Consider the following 11858-nt stretch of genomic DNA (forward strand, 5'->3'; position numbering starts at 1 on the left):
CATGAGGCCAACTTGGGTCATTCATTCTCTCTTAAGAGAAGAGGGGGTCAACCTATTCTCCAAAGCACCTGAAGATAGGACAAGAAGCAATGGATGGAAACCAGTCAAGGAGAGAACCAACCTAGAACTAAAGAGAAATTTCCTGACAGTGAGAACAATTAACCAGTGGAACGACTTGCCTCCAGAAATTGTGGGTGCTCCGTCACTAGAGGCTGCTAAGACGAGACTGGACAACCATTGGTCTGAAATGGTGTAGGGCAGTGGTTCTCAACCTGTGGGGACCCACAATGTAACCACAGGGGTTTCGCAAAGGCTTGAAGATTTAAATCTTGAGTTTTGTCTTGGAGTCTGTGGCCATGGTCTGGTGATCTGCGGACCCCTAGTGGTCCACGAGAAAATTTTGGTGATCTGTGGAAAAATGTTTGCATTTTTGCCAGTGCAGCTTGGTGGAGGAACTGCGGTGCAAGCGGGCCAAAGCAGCGATTGCGATGGCTGGAATCTGTGAGAGCAAAGCACTATTTGCACTTGCGCAGCATCAGCATTCCACCTTGGTATATTTGCCCAGCCGGTGGCGCAAAGCAGCCCTCGTCTCCTGCTGCTTGGGACTCGGAGCAGTAAATGGCATCTGATCAGGGGAGCAGCCAGATTTTGCTCTTCATTGCGGATGCCAGACTGGCCCACTGCAAGCTCTCATCTCTTGAGGAGCCCGGCCGAAGTTTCCCATGTCGCTTCAGTGAGCGCTTCTCAAGAGATGAGAGCTTGCAGGGGGCCGATTTGGCATCCGCAATAGAAAGCAAAATCTGGATGCTCCCTGGACCAGTCACCATTTACAGCTCTGAGTCCCAAGCAGCAGGAGACGAGGGCTGCTTTGCTCCACCGGTTGGGCAAATATACTGAGGCGGAATGGTGATGCTGCGCAAAATGAAATAGAGAAAAACAGACAGAATGAAAGAGAGAGAATGAGAAAGAGAATGAGAGAGAGAGAGAGAATCAGAGAGAGAATCAGAGAGTGAGAGAATCAGAATGAGAGAAAGAAAGTGGGAGAGAGAGAGGGGGGAGAGAAAGAGAGAATGAGAGAAAGAGTGGGGGAGCGAGAGGGAGAGAGAATGAGTGGGAGAGAGAGAAAGAGAATGAGTGGGAGAATGAGAGGGAGAGAGAAAGAGAGAATGAGAGAGGGGGAGAGAGAGAGAGAGAAGAATGAATGAAAGAGAGAGAGAAAGATGAGAGAATGAGAGAGTGAGTGGAGAGAGAGGGGAGAGGGGAGAAAGAGAGAGAGAAAGAATAAGAGAAAGGGGAGAGAGAGAGAGATGAGAGAAGAGAGAGAATGAGTGGAGAGAGAAAGGGGAGAGAAAATGAGAGAGAAAGGGGAGAAAGATGAGAGAGTGAGTGGGAGAGAGGGGAGAAAGAGAGAAAGAGAGAGGAAAGAGAGAGAGAGAGAAGAATGAATGAAAGAGAGAGAGAGAGAAAGATGAGAGAATGAGAGTGAGTGGGAGATAGAGGAGGGGAGAAAGAGAGAGAGAAAGAATAAGAGAAAGGGGAGAGAGAGAGAGATGAGAGAAAGAGAGAATGAGTGGGAGAGAGAAGAGAGAATGAGAGAGGGAGAGAGAGAGAAGAGAGAAGAATGAATGAAGAGAGAGAGAGAAAGATGAGAGAATGAGAGTGAGTGGGAGATAGAGGGGAGAGGGGAGAAAGAGAGAGAAAGAATAAGAGAAAGGGGGAGAGACAGAGAGATGAGAGAAAGAGAGAGAATGAGTGGGAGAGAGAGAAAGAGGGGGGAGAGAAAAAGAAAGAGAAAAAGGGGGAGAGAGATGAAAGAGTGAGTGGGAGAGAGAGGGGAAGAAAGAGAGAAAGAGAGAAAGAGAGAGGGAAAGAGAGAGAGAGAGAAAGAATGAGAGAGAAAGGGGGAGAGAGAGAGAGAAAGAGAGATGAGAGAATGAGAGAGAAAGATTGGGAGAGAGAGGGGAGGGGGGAAGAAAGAACGAAAGGGAGAGGAGGAAAAGTGCCTGAAAGACCTCATCCCGTCACTGGGAGTCCAGGCGCTTCAGCAAGCAGCGCGCTGGATTCATATTAGTGGTCCGTGGGATTTAAAACTATGAACTTGGTGGTCCCTGAGGTCCAAAAGGGTGCAGTAACCTCAATTCATTTTCAAACAGCCTCTGGGCTTAGGCCAAACTTGCTCAATCAGATCTGCTAGTGAGAGAGAAGCGAAATCTGGTGTGCATGCCTCAAAAACAAGAAGAAAGAAGGAAATGAGCATATTCTCTAGTTTCTATTTCTCCAAAATGACAAGAGCAGAACATTTCACGTGCTACTTTTTAACACTTGCCCTCAAACCCTGGGAAAGGAAAGAGCGCATGACCACAAGTGAAAGAGAAAGTTTCCTAACGGTTGGGAGTTCCAAACTCTTCAACACGTTTTTCGGTTCAGTCTTGTGTAAACAGCAATGCCCAAAATTTCCTAGTCATACCACAACTAATTACAACGATCTACTACATATCGATTTTACAGACGAGAACATTGAAAAGGCACTAGAACTCAAACACAGCCTAAAACCATCTCTATCTATTGGCCCTGATGGATTATGTGCCTATTTCTTAAAAAAGCTTTCCACTTCAAGGGAGTAGGAGAGGAGAGGAGAGGAGAGGAGAGGAGAGGAGAGTGTCCTTCTTTCCTAGGATATAGCTTCTTTTCCAAGGGGGGATGCCTGTCAGGCCTGGAAACCATACTAGACTTTAGGGTTCCAGACGCTGCCACATTTTTCCCCTGAGGGGAAGAAGGGGGGTTGAGGGGTATGTTAACATTCTTCAAGCGGTCAAGGTCGGATGGTGTTCACATCTGCAGGAAGAGTGGCAAGAAGATATTTGAATGAACTGGGAGAACATGGGACCATGTGACCATCAAAGGGGTTAGGGGGGTGGGACTCTTGGGGTTTGTATAACTGGGAAAAGAATCCGGAAATTCAGTTTTGGAATTTCACTCATTGTGTGCCAGTTTCCACATGCTAGTAAAGAACTCTGAAAAAACAATGGCTTCTGAGTTTTTTTATTACAGAAGAGGTTTTTCTGGAACCTTGACAGAGAGGAGAGGAGAGGAGAGGAGAGGAGAGGAGAGGAGAGGAGAGGAGAGGAGAGGAGAGGAGAGGAGAGGAGAGGAGAGGAGAGGAGAGGAGAGGAGAGGAGAAAGAGTAAGAGTAGAAAGGGGGAAAGGGGAGAGTGGAGGGGAGGAGAAGAGTAGAAAGGGAAGGAGATGGAAGCGGAGAAGAAGAGAGAGGGGAAATAGAGAGGGGACAGGAGAAGGAGAGAAGGAGAAAGGGAAGGAGAGGAGAAGGAAGGAGGGAAAGAGATTAAAGGAGAGGGGAGTAGAGATGAGAGGGAGGAGAAAGAAGAGGAAAGAAGAGGGATGTTGTAAAAATGGGTGAAATGTGGTGTACAAGAGAAAAGAAAACGGACAATTTCGTATTTTTTTTTCTTGAGGGTTATACTATTGAAACTATAATAGAAGTTAATACAGATGCTAAAGCACATCGGTTTAGATGTTATTGCATACTAGCTAATATTTATATGAAAATTAAAATTTTGTGCAAAAGGTAGGAGTAAATAATATGAAATAAGGAAAATGGAATGTAATAACAGGGAATGTGTTTATATGTATTGAAATGTATGACACTCAAACATCGCGCCATTCACACAATGGTATGTATAAATTAAAAATAATAACAATAATAATAAAAACTTGATTTAAAAAAAGCTTTCCACTTCCATAGCAGAACCTCTAAGCAAAATCTATGAAAATCTTTCAGAACCAGCTGCTTGTCTAAACTATGGTCACTAGTCACAGTCATCCCTATCTTCAAAAAGAGTGACCCCACCCTAGTTGAAAATTACAGACCAATCTCATTGTGTTGCGTCACCTGCAAAGTCATGGTATCAATCATAAAGCAATCCCCCTCCACTTAGAGTCAAACAACCTACTCTCTAACAAGTAGTTTGGTTTCAGGAAAAATTTGTCCTTTAATCTGCAACTCTTATGCTGCAAAAACATATGGACAACACAACTTGACCAGGGTAAAGCAATAGATGCAATTTACATAGACATCTGCAAAGCCTTTGATTCAGTGGTACAGGACAAACTACTTTTAAAACTCAAATCTTATGGCATTTCTGGATCCCTGCATAAGTGGATAGCTGCGTTCCTGTCGAAGGAGTCAAAATAGGGAACATCCTATCAAACCCTGCACCTGTTAACAGCGGTGTCCCCCAAGGTAGCGTTTTAGGATCCACACTCTTTATATTTTACATAAATGACCTTTGCTATCATATCATAAGCAACTGTGTTCTCTTCATTGATGATGTAAAACTATTAAACACCACGGACAATGCTGCTACCGTACAAAGAGACCTTGACTATGTGTCAGAATGGTCAAACAACTGGCAACTCCAAATCTCAACCAACAAATGCTCTGTTTTGCACATTGGCAAAAAGAAATCAAAACATAAAATACAAATTAGATGGACATGACCTTATAGATGACCCTCATTCGGTCAAGGACCTTGGAGTACTTATCTCAAATGATCTAAGTGCCAGAGCTCACTACAACAACATTGCCAAAAAGGCATTAAGAGTCGACAACCTAATCTTGTGAAGCTTCTTCTCCAGTATAATATTGTACTGCAAACTAGGGCATACAAAACTTTTGCTAGACCAATTCTCGAATACAGCTCATTCGTCTGAAACCCGCATTGTATATCAGACATTAAGTCCAGAGATATTTCACGAGAAGAATCCTCCACTTGTCTGCTCACAACCTTATGCCACCAGGCTTGAAATTTTGGGATTAGCCAATTTAGAAAGCCGAAGACGTCTCCATGGTTATTTGGCCGGCATGACTAAATGCCAAAGGCACAGGGAACGTTGTTACCTTCCCACCAAAGGTGGTCCCTATTTTTCTACTTGCATTTTTTACATGCTTTCAAACTGCTAGTTTGGCAGAAGCTGGGATGGGTAACAGGAGCTCACTCCGTTATGCGGCGCTAAGGATTTGAACCGCTGAACTGCTGACCTTCTGATCGACAAGCTCAGCATCTTAGCCACTGAGCCACCATGTCCCTTCCCCCCCTCCCCTCCACCATACCACCCCCTTTATTCTGTTCTGACTCTGAACCTACTTTGTAATAGGATTGGAATGAATGTAAATAGCCAGCAATATCTGGGAATATTTGCAACTGAGATACCATTGTATTCTTAAACGTCTTGTGCAAGCTTGGAAAACCAGAGATTAGTGATCACAATTTCAAATCGCTCGATCGCTAAATTGCTGGCTGGGGTTTTCTGGCAGCTGAAATCCACACATCTTAAAGTTGCCAAGTTTGGAATGGAAAAAGAAGAAACCACTGATCTGAACACTGCAGAGAGGGTGGGAAACCTCCAGAGAATTCTAGCACTGGAGAATTGAACTTCGTTGAGTTGGAAAACATCCCGGAAATAAAAATATCTTGTTGACAAAGATATTCCTTAATCTTTTTTATTTTATTTATTTATTTATTTGTCACAACAGTATATATAGGCATAAGCATGAAATAACTATACGATATATAAGCATATATATAAGGATAAGTATGTAATAATTATACGAAATTGGATACAATCAAAGGGAACATTAGGACAGGAACGGTAGGCACGTTGGTGCTCTTATGCACGCCCATTATAGACCACTTAGGAATGGTGTGAGGTCAATAGTAGATAGTCTTTGGTTAAAGCTTTGGGGATTTTGGGAAGAGACCACACATACGTGCTAGTAGTTGCCGACTCAGCTAGTCGTTGCCAACTCATACGTTATCATCTCCGTTACAAAGCCAAAGAGCCAGCGCTGTTCGAAGACGTCTCCATGGTCCTGTGGCCGGCATGACTCAACGCCAAAGGCGCATGGAACGCTGTTACCTTCCCACCAAAGGTGGTCCCTATTTTTTCTACTTGTATTTTTAGGTGCTTTCGAAACTGCTAGGTTGGCAGAAGCTGGGACAAGTAACGGGAGCTCACCCCGTTACACGGCAGCACCAGGGATTTGAACCGCTGAGCTGCCGACCTTTCGATCGACAAGCTCAACGTCCTAGCCCCTTGAGCCGCCGCGTCCCTAACAACTCTGTTACTGCAGTCATATTTTCTGCAATCAAGATTAGAGCAGGTTCACATTAATGTCAATCTGACATTGTTCTTCAACTTCCTTCACCCTCTTTTCCTGTCTTGCAGGTAGAGATGGGAAAATGGCTTGAATAAAATGAAACTAACGGCCGCAAAGCGCTGGCTTAGATTTATTTCTTGTCCTTCTAGCCGGCAAAGTATTTTGTGTGGGTTATAAAATCCCACAAGCAGCTGAACCAAACTTCCCTCTGCTACATCATGGCCCTCATGTCACTTAATCCTGGAATAAATAGTCTGCCAGAAAGAAACCGAGTACATACGCCAGTAAGAATTCCACAGCCTTCCTTCTTACAGTATGCATTTAAAATAACATTTTAGAAACCTTCCAGGAAACGACAAGAACAATAAAACAATGGCAGCCATTAAGTGCAATAAATAAGTAATATTTATTTAGTGTCAGCATTCCAGAAACACCCCAACCCCCCCCTGCCATTTAGGAGTGCAAAAAATGTTCTGTTAGGGTGGATACCAAAAGTGAAACAGAATCAAAATGGGACAAAGTTCCTGAATGAAGATGCAAATTTTTTTGCTGACTGCCAACCCTCCCCTCCCCTGCCCCCAAATTACCCTATTTTTTTTTTCTTTTTTCATTGTTAACCTGAGGAGGAACAAGGATCTTTGTTCACACTTGCTGTTTCTATTTTTCAAAAGGAGAGGCGCAACATGGTACTTGAGGTCATTGTTTCTCAACCACTTTAAGATGTGAGGATGCAGAATTCAACCGCCAGCATCTGGGTTGGCCATTGAGCTAAATCATTGGCCAAAATAAGACCTTCCCCTTTCACTTTTGGTGAAAAGAAGATCTGAACATTTTTTTTTTAGAATTTTTTTTTAAAACAAACAAACATAAAAACATCTTCAATCCAATTACAGTGGGGTAGTAATACATCCCTTGTGCAATTTCAATGTAAAAATCTCTTTAATCCATCTAGCATTAACATAACATAACATAACATAACATAACATAACATAACATAACATAACATAACATAACATAACATAACATAACATCAGAGTTGGAAGGGACCTTGGAGGCCTTCTAGTCCAACCCCCTGCCCAGGCAGGAAACCCTACACCATCTCAGTCAGATGGTTATCCAACATTTTCTTAAAAATTTCCAGTGTTGGAGCATTCACAACTTCTGAAGGCAAGTCGTTCCACTTATTAATTGTTCTAACTGTCAGGAAATTTCTCCTTAGTTCTAAGTTGCTTCTTTCTTTGATCAGTTTCCACCCATTGCTTCTTGTTCTACCCTCAGGTGCTTTGGAGAACAGCCCGACTCCCTCTTCTTTGTGGCAGCCCCTGAGATATTGGAACACAGCTATCATGTCTCCCCTAGTCCTTCTTTTTGTTAAACTAGACATACCCAGTTCCTGGAACCGTTCTTCATATGTTTTATCCTCCAGTCCCCTAATCATCTTTGTTGCTCTTCTCTGCACTTTTTCTAGAGTCTCAGCATCTTTTTTACATCGTGGCGACCAAAACTGGATGCACTATTCCAAGTGTGGCCTTACCAAGGCATTATAAAGTGGTACATTACATTGCATCCATCTGGTATCTAATCCTTTAATTAACCAATGGCTATAACCTTTCATTCTCTCATTTCATATAAATTCCCACAAATTATAACATCATTCATTCCATCATTCTAAATCAATTCAATTAATATTTCACTTAATAATGACCCTTCTTAGATCTTTTCTAACACATCTTTCCTTCTAACCATTGGTAAAATAAATCCCATATTTTATAATATTGTTTATCTTCCTGTTTTCTAATTTCAAATGTCAATTTGCTCATTTCTGCACATTCCATTATTTTCCTAATAATTTCTTCTTACAAAGGTAATTTCTCATTTTTCCAATTTTTAGCAAATACAATCCTGGCTGCTGTTATAACATTCACCATCAAATATCTCAATTCTCTACTATATATTTCTGGCATGATCCCTAATAGAAAGACTTCTGGCTTGAAATCGATATGTTTTTTAATCATTTTTTCCAACCATGTGTGTATTTTAGGCCAGTATCTTTTAGCTTCCCGACATGTCCACCACATATGATAATATGATCCAGGAGTCTGATGGCACTTCCAGCATTTTTCAGATTTGTCCTTGAACATTCTAGCAATTCTTGTCGGAGGTAGGTGCCACCTGTAAAACATCTTATACAAATTCTCTTTATATGCCGTAGACATTGTTGTTTTATAATTATAAGTCCATAATGTTTGCCATGCCTCTAAGTCAATCCCATGTCCAAAATTCTTCCCCTTTTGTGAAACAGAATGAAAATGGGACAAAGTTCCTGAATGAAGATGCAAATTTTTTTTGCTGATTGCCAAAAAAAAAACAACCCCTAAATTACCCTGTTCATTTTTTCTTTTTTCATTGTTAACCTGAGGAAGAACAAGGATCTTTGTTCACAATTGCTGTTTCTATTTTTCAAAAGGAGAGGTGCAACATGCTACTTGAGGTCAATGTCAACCACTTTAAGATGTAAAGATGACAACTTACAGAATTCAACCACCAGCATCTGGGTTGGCATTGGAGCTAAATCATTGCCCAAAATAAGAACTTCCCCTTTCACTTTTGATGAAAAGGAGATCTGAACATTTGTGGTTAGCAACTGTGTGCTGTAGCAGGATCTCCCCCCCCCTCTCTCTCACACACACATACTTTGGTAACACGCAGACTGAAGACAATTAGCAATTCAAGTAAATGAGGGTGGATAGGATATTGTTGCCATTATGGAAACTTGGTGGGATGAAACCCACAAATGGAACATACAACTAGAGGGATTTAAATTATTTAAAAGGAACAGATCAAATAAAAGAGGAGATGGAGTTGCACTATATTGAAGAAATAACTGCATCTCTACAGAAATAGAGCACAACAATGATGAAAACTGTCTTGAATGCATTTGGGTCAACATAAAAGGGATGGGGAGGAATGACATTGCTCTAGTTCGGGTGTCGGCAACCTGCGGCTCCGGAGCCACATGCGGCTCTTTGGGCCCTCTGCTATGTCTCCCTGTCGGGTGATCCCACCACTGGCTGGCCTCGCCCTCCCCTCCCAGTCACTCCTCGCCTGACCTGTGAAGGTAAGGGCGACGGCGAGGGATGGAGAAGCGGCCAGAGTAGAGACAGAGAGATACAGAGAGATGGGGAGGGAAGGAGGGAGGGGGAAGAAAGAGATGTCAAAAGGGTTTTGTGGTTCCCAGTGTTTTTTAACAACTGGTTCTCTGCCCTACTGACTGGCTAGGTAGGCGTGGCTAGGGGGGGTCATGTGACTGGTAGAAGTGAGTGACATCGAGTTGGCCACACCCACCCGGTGTTTTCTTTTCTGTGGAAAATGAGTCCAAATGGTTCTTTAAGGTTGCAGACCCCTGCCCTAGTTGTATACTATAGGCCACCCAACCAAACAGAGCAAATAGATGAACTTTTTGCTACTCACCTAACTAAGGTATCTAGGAAGCACATCACAATAGTAATGGGGGACTTTAACTACCCTGACATCAATTGGGAGGCAAACTCCACAACAAGTGGAAGATCAAACAGGTTCCTGACAAATCTAGCAGACAACTTTGCCTCCCAAAAAGTAGAGAAGGGAACTAGGCAGTAGAGGGTTTCAATTTTGTTTGATACCGGTTCGCTCGTGGCTGCACCCATGTGCGTGTGCGACACTTCTGCGCATGCGCAGAGACATCCAGGCAGGTGGGCGGAGCTTCCCACTACCACCAACTACCCGTTTCGGCGCGAACAGGTAGCAACCCACCGCCGGAACTAGGGGATCAGCCCTATTGGACTTAATTCTCACTAACAGAGATGAAATGATAGAAGGTGTTGAAGCTACAGGAACCTTGCTTGTAAACATTTTTTGAGTCCCACCACTGTACTTAGCCCACCAAAAAGAGAAAAAAAAAGATTTTCTTGAGGTTTGTTCCTCCAAAACCCTTTCCTGTTGTATAAATTGGGAAAGATAACTTGCTTCTCTTTCCTTTTGCATCCTCTCTGTAAGTCTATTGCACCAGAAAGCAATTCTCTGAGGAAGATGCATCTGTGGTAACACATATACGAATGGCACAGCCTCATGGTCCCTGAAGGTAGTGCTTCTTCAGGACTGGTAAGATGCCCTGCCTACTAGGTCTTATAGGACAGGCAGAAAATGCAGAGAGAAGGTGTGTGTGTGTGGGGGATCATGCAGACACAGTCAGTCCTTGATTTATGACTGATTCGCTGAACAGCTGTGGCAAGAAAGGCCGTAAAATGGGGCAAAAATCACATAACGAGTTTCTCTCTTAGCAACATGGGCTAAGTGTGGTCGTAAGTCGAGGACTACCTGTAAATGCCTATTTTTCCTGTGAATGTTTACCCTTTAGGACCAGTAGTGATATTCAGCCGGTTCTATCCAATTTGGGTGAACCGGTAGCGGCGGCTGCAGGAGGATCCGCCCACCCGCCTGGATGTCATCATATCCTGCTTTTGACGTTCTACGCATGCACGGAAGGTCCTGCGCATGTGCAGAGGTGGCGCGTGCAAGCAAAGTGAGCATGTGTGTGCACTCACATTTGCGAACCGGTAGCAAAGGTAAGTAAATACCACCCCTGTTTCGGACATAGAAGTGGCTCCACCGAAGAAGCCATCCCAGGGGGAAGCTGCCATCTTCCTCACTCCAGTTCTTCATCATGAAAGTTCTTCTGAGCCTATTTTGCATTTCTGTAACTTGTTTCTTCCAGTAAGAAACAGCTGGTAATTCCTCAAAAGCTGGGCAAACGTCTGATATATTATGAAGGCAAGGCAGGCCTTAACAGATCTTCTAGTTACCGTCATGAAAACCCTTTTCAAGATAGGCCTGTTCTACTTTGGGACTTCCCCGAATTTCCCCAGGTAGCGTAGCTCATACCTGGACTTGTGTAGACAACAACAGAAGAAGCATGAGTTTTGCCCCAGGGAATGGGAGAAGATTAGAAGAGCGTCTCACCTCACAAGTCCCTAGGGAAATAAGAGGGAGGAAATGGAAAACCCAGGCAGATATGAAGTGACAACGGCCTCAGAAAAGGTGCTTTATGATCCATAAAACACTTCCAGCCCGTCGTAAAATGTCGTGCCCCGCCCTCTGCAGTCACGTGACTGCATTTCAGGTGCTAGGAGTCCAGCTCGCCTTTACAACTGCTTGCAGCATCCCATCACCATTTTTTCAACAGGTTTTGCTGAGTCCTACAAGGTTTTTGGCACTGTTTCCTAGATTGTTTGCCTGCAGACATGCTCACTCGGGAGAATGGCTTAGCAATCTCTGCAAAAATAGGAGAAAGATCCCTGTCCAGACCCATAAAGGGAAAAGTAAAGGAGTTCCTGTGGATTTTACTCTGCTAGACTCTAGGGGGCAGTGCTCACCTCTATTTCAAGGCCATTGAGCCAGAGTTGCTCAATGTTGAAGACATTTCCGTGTCGTCTGGCCAGCATGATGTTGCAGAGCGCCGTTGCTTCCCACCCAAGTTGTACCTATTTATCTACTCGCATTTGCAAGCTTTCAAACTGCTAGGTTGGCAGGAGCTGGGGGGAGGATGGGAGCTCACCCTGTCGCGTGGAGTTCGGGTCCCGAGCCAGGACTGCCGGCTTTCCAGCCGACAAGCCCAGCATCTTAACCACTGAGCCACCACACC

The sequence above is a fragment of the Ahaetulla prasina genome, chromosome 10 (genome assembly GCF_028640845.1).
Source record: "Ahaetulla prasina isolate Xishuangbanna chromosome 10, ASM2864084v1, whole genome shotgun sequence".
NCBI classification, from domain to species: domain Eukaryota; kingdom Metazoa; phylum Chordata; class Lepidosauria; order Squamata; family Colubridae; genus Ahaetulla; species Ahaetulla prasina.